Consider the following 16,807-nt stretch of genomic DNA (forward strand, 5'->3'; position numbering starts at 1 on the left):
TCCAAATGGCAGACAGGAAAATTTACTATGAAAGGAACCAAGGGCAGATGGTCAAGGAAAGAGCTGGCCTGGAGGACAGCATGTGGCTTAGTGGGATGGTTGCTCTTGATGCAACCTTTCTGGGTGCTGTGAACATACCTTTGGAAAACGGCTGTGTATGATCATTCAGAGTGAGCCAGGTAATTAGAATATATATCAGTGAATATTGCTGCCTTTAACACATCTTTCTAGTTTTCTATACTCTACCTTAGAGATTCCCAGCAGACCAGTGGCATAGGTGAAGACTGGTATCCAGGTCCCTTTCTTTAGTAGATGAGTAGCCAACACAGGTGTCATGAATCTCTATTGCTCTTACAGCAGTGACCAAAAATTGAGTCTCCATTATAAGGACCAGCAGATGGAGTAATGGTTATGTTGCTGGACTCCCATGTAGCCAACCTGAGGTTCAAGTCCTGGACTTGGCAGCTTAAAACTCACGCCAGGCCCATGTGTATGTGGCATGCCCAAAATCCCAAGAGGAAAATAGAGAAGGGATTGTGGTGTGGCCATCCCCTTGGGGGGTAATTTATTGCTTTCCATTTTTGTGTCTCTCTGGTGAGTGCATGTACCCTATAGCAAAAATCTTTCTCTCTCTTAAAAAAGAAAGAAAAAAAGAAAAAAAAAATTGAGTCATATTTTGAAACTACAAGCATTTTGTTTCCCACATGCATTCTGTCAGCAGTAACTGCAGCAGATTTTGGCATCCTTCTTCAGTGGATGAACTCCTCATAGTTCCCAGTTCTTTTCCATCAGAAGGATAGCAACTAGAATTGATCACTGGGACTCCATAAGCTTCTTGGGTTCTTTCTCTTAGCATGAGAGGTGAGACACCTTGAAGAGAAAGTCAATACATTTCATAACATAGGAGTGAAGTACATTGTTACTTACTTTAAATATTAAAAGACTCAGACTCATTTTCTACCCAAGTTGGTCAAGAGCGACATGTCATTCACAAAGATAGCTAAGAGATGTTCCTAAAACTATGGTCCGAAGAGCCAAGGATAACACTAGAACTACAGTCTGTTATTTTCTGTACAGATATTGTTGCCTTGGGGGCAGAAAACTTGGTTGAGAATAAGGTATTTACTGAGATACCTATTTCTTTTGTATTAGACTTGTTCCTAAGAGGATAGAATTTTAGACTATTCTATTTTTTTATGGTATAAACTTGAGCTTGGTTAGATGTTGAGACCAATGATGAAGATGTTTGGGTGGAGAGATGTACATAGAGAATTAAAGTTAACTGGCTAAATTTACTAGGAGTTATTGTTTTTGTGATCTGTTTTTACTCTGTTTGGGCCGGCATATTGTTTTTGAAATGTTTATCTGCCCTAGGAGATTTCAGTGATGAGAACATTTTAAAAACTCTTAAAAAAAAAACAAAACCTGGAGTACTTTAAATGCAATCACCTGTTGGCGTGTGGTCAAGACATAATTCACAATGAAACATTTGTTCTTTGAGATTGGTCCACATCCATCAAGCAAAAGCTTGCCTGGTCAGTTGCCTTTTCCGGAAATCTTGGGGGGAGATTTGCTGGCTGTATTGCTTTAAGATGACTCATATCAAGGGTTAAATCCCTTGATTCTTACAAGAGTCATGTGGTCAAGCATATATCCTGGGTATTGTATTTTTCTTTCATCACCCACCAGTGAAGGTTATGAGGCTCTATTATTTTCTTCTTCCAATGTTCGGACTAACTTCTTCTTTGTTCCTCCATTCTCATCATTTTTCTTTCCTGCTTCCTATTGCTTCACTGATGTGCTGCCAGCATGAATGAGGAGGCAATGGAAACATTTCAGTTAATAACTTCTGTAAAAAATTTAATTGAGGGACCAGCAGTTGGCGTAATAGCTATGTTGCTGGGTTCCCATGTAGTCAACCGCGGTTTGAGTCCCGGGCCCGGTGGCTTAAACTCATGTCGGGCATGTGTGCGTGTGTGTGGCCAAGATCTTGAGAAAATGGAGGAGAAGGGATTGCGGTGTGGCCATCCCATCTGGGGTGGGGGGTGATTTCTCACTTTCTGTTTCTCTGTCTCTGTTTGTCTTTCTGGCGAGCCCACATACCCTAGAGCAAAAACCTCTCCCCTCCCCCATAAAAAATTAATTGAACAAGCCAAGAGTGCACAGCCTGGTGGAGAAGACACCCGCTTAGAGCTGATGGTATTTGAGATAGTTAAGGTGATTACAGTGGTATAGAATATATGAGAGATAGCTCTTCTTGGGTGTTTGAGATAGTTTTCTACATTAGAAGATACTTTAAAGAGTGTAGAAGGTAAGCAGGGGCTGAATCATGAAAGAATGTGAAGAATATAGTAAGCAATTCAATCTTTAATCTGAATTATTGAAATTCATAGAGTACTTTGAAGGGGCATGTCAAGATTTATGTCTTTGGAAGATCTACCAAGTGGTAATATATAGGGAGAATGATTTATAAACAAAGATCTAAGGGGACACAATAAAAGCAGGTGAGAAATTGTGAGAGCCTGAAAGTGGAGGCAATGCATTTGTTTGAGAGGAGAGAGAATCCAGAGATATTTTCTGACTTAGACTCCACAGAATTAGTGCCTAGTTTGAGGGAGGATGGGCAAGTGGAATAGGGATGGGGAGTATTTAGATTAAGTGTCCCAGGTTTGAGAGACTGATGATTAGCTGTGACATTGGCCAAGAGAAGGAATATACGTATATATGTGAGTATGTTTGGGACTGAATAGATAAGAGACTATGAGCTTGTTTTATTTGTTTTTAAGAAGTATTTATCTAATTTTATTGATTCATTCATTTATTTTAATTTGACCAAAGAGAAACAGAGAGAGAGAGAGAGAAGGAAAGTGAGAAAGGTCTGAGACTCAAGCTTTGGTTGGCCATGTGGGAGTGTCCAGTGCCTTAACCACCATGCCACCTGCTGGTCCCAAGCTTGTTTGTTTAACATTTTGGATTTAAGGTGTGTATGGAAAGATTGTAATTAGATATCTAAACATGGATAAAAATTTTTTATTTTTTTCTTCTTACAATTGATAAAATATTAACTTTTCAGTCCAATGCATTTTTTTCTTCTTCTTATTTTTTTTTTTGAGAGGTTTTCGCTATAGGGCGCGTGCGCTTGCCAGACAGAGAGAGACATAGAGACAGAAAGTGAGAAATCATCCCCCAGGGGGGATGGTCACGCCGCAATCCCTTCTCCTCCATTCTCCTCTCGGGATCTTGGGCACGCACGCACATGTGCCCGGTGTGAGTTCTAAGTCACCGGGTACGGGACACGAATTGCGGTCAACCATGTGGGAATCCAGCGACATAGCCATTACGTTAACTGCTGGTTCCCCAGTCCAATGCATTTTTAAAAAAATCATATTAGTGTTATCATAATTTTCTTTTTTCTTAACCTCTCTGGCCACACATAAATATATTCCCGACCCCTGCATTTATATTGAGTTATTTTTTATTATTACTATTGCTGCATAGAAATATATTTTATCTTATACTATGCACTTAAAACTTCCTTTCTTATTCCTTCATTGCTATTTCAAACAATAATACAAACCACTTTTTACATATACATTTCATTTTCTTCTGTACAGTGGAGTTCTACAAATGGGTTTCATCAGATGAAATTGAGACTCAGAAATAGTGGACAAATTTTTAGACTTGTACAGAAGAGAGCCCAAAAGACTAATGACTGTAAAATGAGCCTGCAATGAGCCTGCAGAAAAAGCATAACCAGAGCAGATGTAGAGCTGGAATAAGAAGGAAGACATTGTGTGTTGATATGGGAGAGCTGAGGGGAGGGGACCCTAGGAAACAGCAGAAGCAGCAGAATATTGCTCAAGGCTGAACTTCTATCTCTGCGGGACAGAGTGACACCTGGGTCCATGTCAAGAATCTTTAAGGCTGCTCGTATTCAATTTTACTGATTAATGGGAGGCTTACTATGTACTTGTTACAAGGATAGGAACTAGGGATATAAAGATGAAATAAGAGGGCCCCTTCCTTTCTAGAAGTGACATATGTGTAAACAATTGACTATTAACTTGATATTACACAAGACTGGAGTAACGAGAAGGTGTAGAAAGGAACTGCATTTGAGCTGAACCTTGAAAAGGGTGAGGAGACACTTATCAGGAAAGAAAGAAGATCAAGGATGTTCTAAATACAGAAAAGAACAAGTATGAAAGCTTGAAAGTATATAAGTTTATGGGGTGGATGTCATTGGTGTAAATGATATTACCAGGGACAGAACAGCTCCTGGAAGGAGACTAGGACAGAAAGGAGAACATTTTATCACCAATACAATGGAAACTATTCAAAGGCGGGCCAGGGAGGATGGCAGAGGGAGGGCAACTCACAAATCATCCTTTCCAGGGTAGACTCAGCTTGATTGCTGACTCTGTGCAGCCTTAGAATTTTTAATGATCTCTAGGCCCTGCAGATTCTAATAGGAGCCAGGAAGTTGGACATGTGTGTAAAAGTTTGATAGTTAAAAATACCGTCCCTTTCTTATCCTGACGTCTACAGGAGGCTTTAAGAAACTAGTTTTCTGCCCATCGTTACTTCAGGTCACAGACACCATGGTCTTGCTGTTACCGGAAACTCAGGTTCCCAGCTCCTTGCAATAAAGATATACATGAAAAATTGGGTAGAAATCGAAGTTTCGTTAATTTGCTAATTGTGGGAGAGAGGTCTACATGGAAAAGACAGGACTCCAGCTCACTTTGAGATGTAAGTAGGGATCAGTGAGTCTACCCAGCAGGGTAGGCGTTCTGTGGTAGGCACAGATGTGAAAGTCAGCAAGTTACATGGGAGTGTGGAAACCTACCTCAAATGAACAGAGCATTTATGTCCAGGACAAGCTCAGATGATGAAAACTATTTATAAAGTTTTTCTATCTGATGTATGGGAACTCCGAAAGCTTCTGAGCAATGGTAGTGAAAGGGGCTTTTTAGGAAGATTATTCTGGAGGGTGGAGAGGTTGGAGTCTCTGATTCTATTTGTATTTTCAGTTCCTGGGTTCTTATGGAGCAGAAGTTCATATAATTTTTATGATAAACTAACTCACTGGACACCCATCTGCCTCTTACTCTTTGTGATGATAGATCTGGAGTTCAGGGTAAATATAGGAATGAGTTAAGGAGAAATGGCCTGAAGCCTGCATGAGTGGTGAAATCCGCAGGCATTTTCTCATCATAATGCCATGTGCAGTAGCTTTTCCTGAGTGTTATTTTTTTATTTTTCAAAAAAATCTGTATTTGCTTCAACCCCAGGGGACAATCTGTTCAGTCACCAGAAGGGATACCTTCAAAGAGTTTTCTTGGATAAAGTCCATCCATGTGGTCAGCTGTGACCTCATCTTACTGCTCGTGGGGCCCTGGTTTGGGGCTGGATATCTTGAGTTTCTGCTTGAATAGGACGCAGCGAGGCCCTCCTTTTGAGTACCTCTCATTTTGGAACATACCAAAACCCACCAGTTAGCTTGTTAAATGTTTTTCCAGATTCTCTTTTTCATTTTTAAATAATTTAGCCCATTGCCCTGCTTATTGTCAAGAGTCATGAGAGGCAGCCAACAGCGTATGTACATATAACCTTTTCACAAACAAGCACAAAGGTTTGGGGAGGTGCAGGGAGGAGAGTGAAGGACTTTTTATTTTGCTGGCACAAAATTTGGAACTGTAAGGAAAAAGGGATAGAAATATTCATTTAGATTTTCCCAAACCAAATTGTGAACTTGATGTTTCTACCAGCCGCCATAATACTTATCTCACACTTTTCTTTCTTAGCTATTTCTTTGAATTTGAAACTATTCGAAGCAGGCTCCATAGTATCATGTTCTATTATTCTTGGGAGCAAGGTCCCCTGATGGACATCTTCGACCCCTTGGAGAAGAAATCGCTTGTCATGGTACCCTTCTCCTGCCTGACTCAACCAGGTATGGGTACAGATTCACATCTCCCAACTACTGCATTTATACTCTCATCTGGTAGCAAGATGGCATATGTAGATGCAGTTGGAAGAGCAGCTGAGGGGATGGGCAGGAGGGGTGCAAAGGAACTAGAGTGTGGGTCTCTTATTGTAGCCGGAGAGTGAGGCCATGTGTGGGACTGGACCTGCTTCCAGAATGGGCCTCATCTGCCAGAAACAACCTATTCCCTGAAGAGCCTCTGACTCATGCCTCTCATGGGACTATTAGAGTTTCTTGGCTGCAAATTTATCCTTTTGAAGTGAAAGATCTATTTTCTTTTTGAAACCTGAATTTTGAATTCATCTATGCAGATTTGTTCCCGTTTCGTGTTCTCATAGTGCTTTTTGAAGCTTAATTTGTAATGTCCCTGTGTGAGACCAGATTTTAAATTCTGTGTGAAGACTGGGACTCTGTTCTATCCCCTACTGTTTGTCCAGCCTGGCATAGTTGATGGAGGATTGATTTATTGCTTCAAAACAATTATTTATTGAACGAGTGAATAAATGATGTGTGCTATAGTTTGAATGTGCTCCCCCGAAGTTCATGTGTTACAATTTGGCAAATCAATGTAAAGATGTTGAGAGGGTAGAGACAATCCAGCTGTGGTGCTGAAAGGTGGGGCTTTTGGGAAGGGAATAGGCACCATGGTGGGGCCATCATGATTGAGTCCTGATGGGCTAACAAGGAGAGGGACTAAGGCAGAGACGTGTTCGGTTCTGCATGGTCTGCTCCTTCCCTCTGCCATGCTATTAGTGAGAAGACCCTCACCAGGGTCTTCTAAGAGACAGGGTCTTCCTCATGCCTCTAAGCTTGGACCTCCAAACTGTGAGCTGAATGAACCTTTATTATTATTATTATTTTTTATCTCTTAGAGAGATTTTTGTTATAGGGTGTGCATGCTCACTGGAGAGACAGAGAAAGACAGAAAGACAGAAAGTGAGAAACCACCCTCCAGTGAGGATGGCCATGCTGCAGTCCTTTCTCCTCCATTCTCCTCTTGGGATTTTTGAAATGTAGGTACATGCACCTGGCATGAGTTTCAAGTTATGGGGTCCAGGACTCAAACCATAATCTGCCATGTGGGAGTCCTGCAATGTAACCATTATGCCCTCTACTGATACTTGAAGCTTTATTTTTATAAATTATACAGGCTCAGGTATTTCGGTTATTAACAACGGAATGGATTAGAACTATATGGCCCTACCAAGGCAGAACCATTTCAAGAGGGATTAAGCTTCCAAGCCAAATGAGGGGATGACTAAAAAACATGTACCAGAATTTTTCTAGGTTTTAATTTAGAAGATAGTTCAGCAAGTGAGAGCATCTGATTTCCATTCCACAGAGGAGTAGAAGTAAATGGAGGCAGGGATGGGGGATCCTGCTAGAGAGAGGTGACCAATAGAAAAAGGGAGAAAAACCTACAGTCTGACCAAAGGCAGGCCTAATTTTAGTCACGTATAGAAGCGTAAGGCTATTGAATGTAGGGGGAAATCACACTGAGCTCATACACACGCTCTACTAAAATGTAAGAGTCAGATTGGCAGTCAGATTTTTCAGTTATCTGAAAAATTGTCTTACGTGAGCTAGTTTATTTCCAAATGATGCTAGACCACTAGGGTATTAGCACTGTTTGGTATGTTGATTTTATTTCTTCTACCACTGTCTTTGACACAGGCAATAAAAATCATATTCCCTTTGGCTTCTATTGTACAAAATACAGGATAATGGCAATAGCTTCTCTTAATTCTGCTTGAAAAAAACAAGAATCTATATGCACACCTATACCGGAAATTACCTTTAACCAAAACAAAAAAAAAACAACAAAAACAAAACAAAACAAAACAAAACAAAACAAAACAAATGAAAGAAAAAGGAGGAGGAGAGATTGACAAAGCAATGATAGGATGTCATCTTTTGGATGCCTGGCATACTAAGAAATGCAGTTCTTTTTGATACAGTTTAGGAACACTAAGACATGCAGTTCTAATTTTGACATGACTAATTTCTAATTATTAAAAATTTCTAGTAGTTCACAGGAGACACAGACACATGCATACAGGAAGTTTTATTCAGACAATGGAGTGGCAGGTGTTTGCCAAGAGTAGTTGTGATTTCACCAAAGTCTCTTTTATGTTCATGGCACATTGAACATTGGCTTCAGATTTCTAGGTAAGGAGAGAAGCACTTCATGACTTATGCCAAAATATGTCTCTATTCCAGAATTTAATATTTGAGGGCACACATGGGTTTCTCTTCTATTGTGCTTTTTTAAAGCAGGCACCAGGTTGTCTAGCTCAGGAGATGCCACTCAGTTAACATCTGAGGGAGAAAGTATGCCAAGTATTAACTGTGTACTATGAAATATGGGAAACTGTGGCTTCTGAATTACTATTGGAAAAAGCTTAAAGGAAAATGCAAAAAGGATGAGAAGGAAAGAGAGAAAGCATTCCCCTGGAAGGGATGGCCATACTGCAATTTCTTCTCCTCTCAGGATTTTGGGCACACCCATACACACACTTCCACCATGTTTTTCAAACTGTGGGGTCTACACTTGAACTATGTGGTCAGCCATGTGGGATGCAGCCACCTTAATCACCACACCACTGGATATCCCGAACGATGCATTCTTTCTTTCTAGTTTATATTGATTATGAAAACAAGATTATAAAGAAACTCAATGTAAATTTTAAACAAAAAATTCATTCTTATGTAACTACTTTTCTGTTTCTCATATTTTTGGCTAATATTTTTTCAATATGCATATATACATTTTATATGATTATAATCACAGTATATTTATACTTTGTATTGACTCTTTTTTGTTACTAAATATTCCATGAAAGCTGATATTTGAAGATGTGTTTATTTGATTGATTTTTTTTCTTATTTTCCAGAGGGCTCATGAACTTGCCAGAGAGACAGAGGGAGAGAGAGAGAAAGCACCGCCCCATCATGGTGCATGGTCATGCCACAATCCCTTCTTCTCCATTTCTCCCTCCTTTGGGGATTTTTGGTACACATGCACACATGCCTAATGTGTTTTTCAAGCTGTCAAGTCCAGAACTCAAATCACATAGTTGTCTTTGAGATCCAACTCACGTAACTACCAGGATATGGGCTGGCTCAAGTTAGCTTTTTTAAAAAAATCTTACTCCATAAAGCAATTTAATTTGCAGATTGGTGACCTATAAAGTATAAAAATAAAACCTTCATTAAAAAATAAAACGGAGGGACAAGCAGTTAGCGTAATGGCTATGTCGCTGGACTCCCACGTAGTCGACCGTGGTTCAAGTCCTGGACCCGGTGGCTTAAAACTCACGCCGGGCGTGTGTGCGTGCGTGCCCAAGATCCCGAGAGGAGAATGGAGGAGAAGGGATTGCAGTGTGGCCACCTCCCCCGGGGGGTGATTTCTCGCTTTCTGTCTCTCTGTCTCTATCTGTCTGGCAAGCGCATGCGCCCTATAGCAAAAACCTCTAAAAAAAATGGAAAATAATCATTTTCAAAATAAAAACATTTAAAGCACCTAGAAAAAAAAATAAAATGTGTAAGCCCTATGTGAAAAAATTAAGATCTTCTCTGATATAATTACAGAACAACTTAATTAAATAGAGATAGGTCATATTCCTGGATAAAAACTCCTATAGTGAAGGTGTCAATTCTTGCCAAATAGTTATAGCTGTAACATTTTTTATCAAGATATTAACAGAATTTTTCTTGGAATTCGACAAAATGCTTCTAAAGGTCACATGGAAGGATTAAAATAGAATAAAGCTGAAGAAAATGTTGAAAGAAAGAGAATGATGAAAATGAATGAGTAAGAAAGGAATGAGAAAATATGTTGTATCATAGAGTAAGATATATTATGATGTTAGAGAAATTAGATATATATTGCCATTTCCCTGTATTTTGTCATTTAGTTTTTATCAATAAGTGTTTTCCCACAAAATAGGTTATTTTTAACTTCAAGCCTTTCCTCTATAATTTATTCTTTATAATTAAAAAAACTTTTTTTTTTTCTCCAGGGCCTGTGTTCACCCAAGAAAGACAGAGTGAGAGAAAGGGAAAAAGGGAAAGTGAGGAAGTACCCCCAGAGGGATGGCTACACAGAAATCGCTTCTGTTCCATTCTCCTCTTAGGATTTTGGGTGTGAAGCACATGCACTTGGCTTGTTTTTCAAACTGCTGAGTCCAAGATTCAGACTTCACAGACCATGGAATTCAGCCGCCTTAACCACCATGCCATTGGCTGGCCTCTTCATGATATTTAAATCCAAGATTAATTATCTATATTTCTTTTTGTATTTAAGCAATGTCTCCTTTCTCATACTTACGTGCATAGGAATATGTTTTTGTAAAATGTTCACTACTGGTCTAACTTTATGTTTTCAAATAGTTAACCAGTTTTCTTTGTCACATCTTAAATTCAAATGTATACTTGGATCAATTTTTATATTGGATTGTTGGGGAAATCATGAAGCATTTTTGCACAGAAAAATAAGTCCTAACTTTCCTGATGACCTAGTAGTTTATAGTACGTTTGCATGTATCCTTTCATCAGTTTCTGGCCATTCCCTCTGGAGGGGTGATTTCTCACTTTCCCTTTGTCTCTTTCTGGCAAGCACAAGACCTCCCCCACACACCCCCACAAAAAAAAAAAAAAAAAAAAGAAGAAAGAAAAAGGAAAAAATCCAAACGTTTTATTATGAAATATTTCAAACAAATAGAAAAGTAAAAAAATATTTTGAAGAACACTTACATATCCATCACCTACCCAGATTTAATTCTTGTTAATATTTGGCCATATTTGCTTCTTCAATCTTTCTTTCTTTTTTTATCTGTCACCTGTCTATCTTCTATTTTTGTTAAATAATTTACAATTAAATTTCAGAAATTGTGACACTTAAACTTTAAGTATGTTTACATTCCATTCTAAAAAAGGACCTTTGTCATAACTATAAAACAATAATTAAAAAGTAACAAAATTAGTTAACACTTCCTAATATCAGCTTGTGCACCTTCTGTAATCTAATTTCCCTAATTGTCCCTCATCTACCTTTATTTCTAAATTTTTCTGAACAATCCTGATTGTTGACCAATCCTAACAATCCTAACAATGCCAAATATAATGCATTGCATTAAGTTACTACGTTTTTTAACAATAGCAAAAATATAGAAACAATCTAAACAATTACATAGTAAAGTTTTGAGTAAATAAATTACGTTACACCTAATCAACTGAAGACTTCAGTACCACTGAAGATGCTTATATAGATGTATATTTGATGACATGAAAAAGCACTTTTAATACATTCTTTATTGAAATAGTGATTCTCCAAATACTGTAAGAGTCCACTTTTTAATATGTGAGTATGGGCTTGTACACACACACACATACACACACACACACATGCTTGCAAGATTGATTACATACTACATTGTTGAAAGTGGTACTTCCTTGTCAATAGTATTACAGATGACTCTTTTTTTCTCCTCCACTTTTGCTTACCTGAAATCCCCTATTCTCTCTTTTTTTTTTTTCTTTCTGTAGAGGTTTTTGCTGTAGGGTGCATGTGCTTGCTGGAAAGACAGAGAGAGAGACAGAGAGACAGAAAGCTAGAAATCACTCCCCAGGGGGGATGGCCACACCACAATCCCTTCTCCTCTATTTTCCTCTCAGGATCTTGGGCACACATGCACTCGTGCCTGGCGTGAGTTTAAGCCGCTGGATCTGGGACTTGAACCATGGTTGACTACATGGGAGTCCAGCAACATAGCCATTATGCCAACAGCTGGTCCCTCCCATTCTTCTTTTTACTAGAAATATATTATAAAGCCATTTATTTGAGCAAGAATCATGGCAGTTCTGGAGAGCCAGAATTGCCAAGAGAGGCAATGGTGTGTAGCAGGTCCATTTGGCTTGGGTGGTCACTGCTGGGATGAGTAAACTCCAACTCTTTGTCCCATCCTAGTGGTCAAGATTCAAAGTCAATGAAAAAACATCATATTGGGAACTATAGATTACATGCCTATACTCTGTGACTATACACCAAGGCAGAGAAAAGAGGACACATCTTCTTCAGGCAGGCCATTGTGTTTACAGTTCACCCAAACTACACATGTGTATTAAAAAAAAATGTCAGAAGACACCAGCAATAGACAGAGAGAGAGAGAGAGAGAGAGAGAGAGAGAGAAAGAGAAAGTTAGAAAGCACCTTTTTCCATAGGCAATGTTCCATGCCATAATTCCTTCTCCTCCATTTCACCCTCCTTTCAGGATTTTGGGCATGCACACAAACACACTCAGCTTGTTTTTCAAGCCACTAGATTTTGGATTCAAACTACAGGATGGGGTTGAGGAGGGAAGAAAAAGACACATAAATCTTGATGACCTCTGACTAAGCAATGGTTTCTTAGATATGACACCAAAAGTCAAAGCAACAAAGGAAAAAAATAAATTGGTTATTATGACAATATTTGAGGGGTATTGTGTGAAAGTTAAGGTGCTTGATCCCACATGACTGACTATGCAGTTCATGTCCTGGATCCTGCAGCTTGGAAACCACACTGGGTACATGTGCATGCATGCCCAAAAATCCCAAGAGGAGATTGGAGAAGAGATTGAAGCATGGCCATCCACCCAGAGAGTGATTTTTCACACATTCCCCCAACTCTGTCTCTGGTGAGTGCATTCACCTTATAGCAGAAAAAAAATATTAAGAATTTTTTTTGTGTTTCAAAGGACACTAACAAGAAAGTGAAAACATAACTTGCAGAATGGGAGAAAAAGTTTGCAAATCATATATTTGATAAAGGACTTATATTTAGAATAAAGAATTTCTACAACTCATTGATAAAACAACAAGTACTTAGAGCTGATGGTGTGGTGGGTAAGGTGCTGGGCTCCCACATGACCAACCATAATTTGAGTCCCAGACCTGAGGGCTTGAAAATCATTCTGGGTGCATGTATGTGAATGCCCAAAATTCCTATAGGAGACTGGAGTAGAAGGGATTGTGGCATGACCATTCCTTCTTGGGAGTGATTTCTTATTTTCTCTCTCTGTCTTTCTTTGTTTTTCTGCACATGCCCCGTGGCAATAAATAAATAAATAAATAAATAAATAAATAAATAAAAGACAAATAGCACAAATTAAAATGTACAAAAGATTGTAATAGACCAGGGAAATGCACATGAAAGTAACAATGAGATAGCCCAATCCACTAGAAGGGCTGTAACTGAAAAATTGGAAGAAAAATGTTAATAAGAACACTAAACTTTCATATACATGCACTGCTGGTAGAAATGTAAAATGATACAGCTTCTTTGGAAAAGAGTCTGGCCATTCTACAAACATAGCATTACCATCAGAGCAATGCCGTAGTCAGTTTTGTATTGCTAAACAGAAATACCCAAGACTGGATGACTTATAAAGAATAAATGTTTATTTGGCTTGCAATTGTGGTGGCTGAAAAGTACAAGAAGTCAGGATGATGAAATAAAGAATAAAGAATGTCTGGAGGGATGATAAGGACTATCAACTACTATTGTTTTTTATTCAAGCCCCCACAAGCCCTGGATCTCATGGATTTGGTGGGGTAATTTGCTTAGCTAAATGTCATTAAAGTACTTCTGTTTAAGGCCTAAAATTGTCCAGCCTAGAGAACACTGGGCTGCAAGTGGAAGCCAAATGACTGTAATGGAAGGCATAAGAGATTGTGAGGTTTGGGGATCAAGTTAGGGATAACACTGTCAGCCACTGGAGCTCCAAGTCAGTTTGGGAGACAAACTGTCTTTTCTGGTACAAAAATATGGGTTGGAAGATGAATTTATAAACTTGTCTTCACATGGCAATTCCAAGGGAAAAAAATTAACAGAGTGATGACGGCGATCCACAGCATTGTGATACATTTCAAGTGGTTGCTGAAAGCCACCAAAAAATGATTCTCCCATGGACTTCTTCCAGAGTCTATATTATCTTGTCCTGGTACTGTCTCTGGTCTTTCACCTTGATGCCTTTCCTATAGACTCCACATTCCTTCATTCTGGTTAATCTTTCTATCAGCCATTTATGTCCAGATATGCTCACACCTGGTTTGTTTCACCTTGCTGACCCTCTTGACATAACCTACTTGAATGCCCTCCTGGGTCCCCAGCCAGGTTCCTGAGAATTGCAGTCATGTTAGCATAGGGGGGACTGTCCACTTTAGTGAGTAATTGGTTCATTATTGAATGCTGGACAGCATGTTGGAATGGCTACAGGTCCAGTCATGGTCACATCCAGTTCATTGAGTCCTGCTGCAGCTCAGGTGCATCCTATCTGCAAGAACAAAGTCTGAACAACTTGGATTTGTTCCCACATTGCGGTCTCCTAGTCCCCTGCACATCTCTCTGCTATTGGATTTGCTCCCATGTTTCAGTGCAGTTCTGACATCTCCTTTCTTCTCTCTTTCTCACTGTAGCTTGGACTAGGAAGTAGCAGAGAAATGCAGTTTTCTGTATGTATGGGATACACTTTGGATGTAGAACCAAAGGGCTTACTGATGGATTCAAAATGGGAGGACTAAGAGATAAATGGAAACTTTTCTTGGTTTTCTACCTTAACAGGGGTAGATTTGCCATGAAACTAATGAGGATTAATTCTTAAGCATCTTCATCTGCACCTGGTACCTGGTGCAGGCAAAGTCCTATGACAGAAGTCCTATTGATGGTTTCAGTTCATAAAGCAGCTTTCTTAATTTGGTCAGTATATGCACCTAAAGCAGAGTTTGAGACAAGGATTTGAGTAGCTTTTGAGTATGGCTCCTTGTTGAGGAGATGATTTTGGGAAGGAGGGGTGAAGGAGTGGAGAAAGTGAGACAGAGAAGGAAAAAAAAGCCAATGTAAGGATACATTGTCTAAGTTGCTGCTGTGGAAAGCACTGCTAGCTTCTCTTGGGATCAACTGAGAAGTATATAGGATACCATTCAGACAATTTCTCAGAAAATGGGATGAGGAGCAGGCCAGAGTATTTATCTGCACCACTGTACCTATACCCAATGGGTTGAGGGTTGCCCTAAACTTCAGACTATGGGTACCTGTCTTACATGGGAGAATGGACAGACTCCACAGTGTATGCATGAGGTACATCACCAGAGCAGGTTGAGTCTGAGCCCTCTATAATTGCTGCTCAGCTGAAATCTGAGGGGTTGCTGAGGGCTGTGGTGCTAGCACTGAAGTTGTTGGCTACACCAAGGTCCTACCTGCCCCTTCTATCTCTCTAACAACAGAGAGAGTTCCAATCTCTCTACATACTGCACATCATAACATAGTCTAGACAATGTAATAGCCTTCAGGCTCAAGAAATGGTTAACTGATGTTCCACTATCTTGAAGTGGGAGAAAGTCTGGTTGTATAATTTGGATAATGTCTCTAGTCACAAGGTCACAAGTGAAAAATCCTTGGCCCATAGAGATATCCTTAAAAAAAGACCTTCCTCTTCAGCTCAAACTAGCAAGAGTTACTTCTTTGATGTGCAACTAAGAACGTTGGACTGACATAACCTCTATGATGCTGAGTAAGGGATGTTTGGCTTTACGATATTTGGCTTATGTTATTACAAGCCATTATGACCACATAATCCAAGCAATAACAATAAACATTAAGATCATCTGTGTTGGGCAAAGTACTGAGAACTGCATAAAATATTTGATGCTTGATTCTGTTTTTCTTATTTTGTTTTGTGCTAGGATTCTGAAAACTCAAAGTCAGCCTAAGTACTGTACATAAAAAGGAGATTTCCTGGCACATGGCAAAGAAAAGTTTTTTTTTTTTAATTAAATCACTTATGCCCTTATAATTTTGGCTCCTTTCGTCTCAGATTGATTGTTTCTTTGGTTAGTATATGCCAAGAACCCTATGCAAAAAGTAAAATGTAACAAATATAAATTAAAGTTGAATGGCTTTCCTTCAATCAAAGAACTTTTGATTTCTGCTGGATTTTGATTTTTTAAAATCTGAATTTAATGAGTTTACATCAAAAAATTAGGTAGGTATATATTTAAAGAATAAAAAAATCTTAAAATACAAAAAGTGGAAAAAATTTTAACCAAGTTTTGCACTCCTTTTGCTATAATTTGAACAATTCATCTCATCATATATTAATGCAATGTGCAAATGCATATGCAGCACCCACTACAATCATGAAACTAAATTTAAAGAAGTGCACTGTTAAGTGTGCCCCTTAGAGGAAACCAATTGACCTTCTATTAAAAAAGCTATGATATATACGTATTACATAATGCTACTTAACTATCTTCCATCACAAGAATCATCACAAATTTTCTGAAAATAAGTCCACATAAGAATTAAATATTTAGGCACTCAAACATCCAGATCCAAGAAATACAAAGGACACCAAATAGAATCAACCCAAGAAGGTCTTCCCCAAGGCATATCATAGCCAGACTGGCTAAGACCACAGATAGAGATAAGATACTAAAATTGGCAAGAGAGAAATGACAAGTGACTTACAAAGGTCACCCCATCAGGCTAACACTGGACTTCCCAATGGAAACAATGCAAGCAAGGAAAGAATGGGAAGATATACTGAAAGTGTTAAGAGAGAAACAATTTCAACCAAGGTTATTGTAACCTGCAAGATTATCCTTCATATGGGAAAAAAAGATTAAAATCTTCTCAGACAAACAAAACCTGAAAGAATTTGCCAGCACCAGGCCAGCTCTCCATGAAACCCTGAAGAAAGTACTGTTCCAGGAAAACTAAAGAAGTAACAGCCAGAAACAAAAGAGTAAAAGGCAACTAAGACAATGGCCAACTTAAAC

Source organism: Tupaia chinensis, unplaced genomic scaffold (genome assembly GCF_000334495.1).
Source record: "Tupaia chinensis unplaced genomic scaffold, TupChi_1.0 Scaffold000489_1, whole genome shotgun sequence".
Classification (NCBI taxonomy): Eukaryota; Metazoa; Chordata; class Mammalia; order Scandentia; family Tupaiidae; genus Tupaia; species Tupaia belangeri.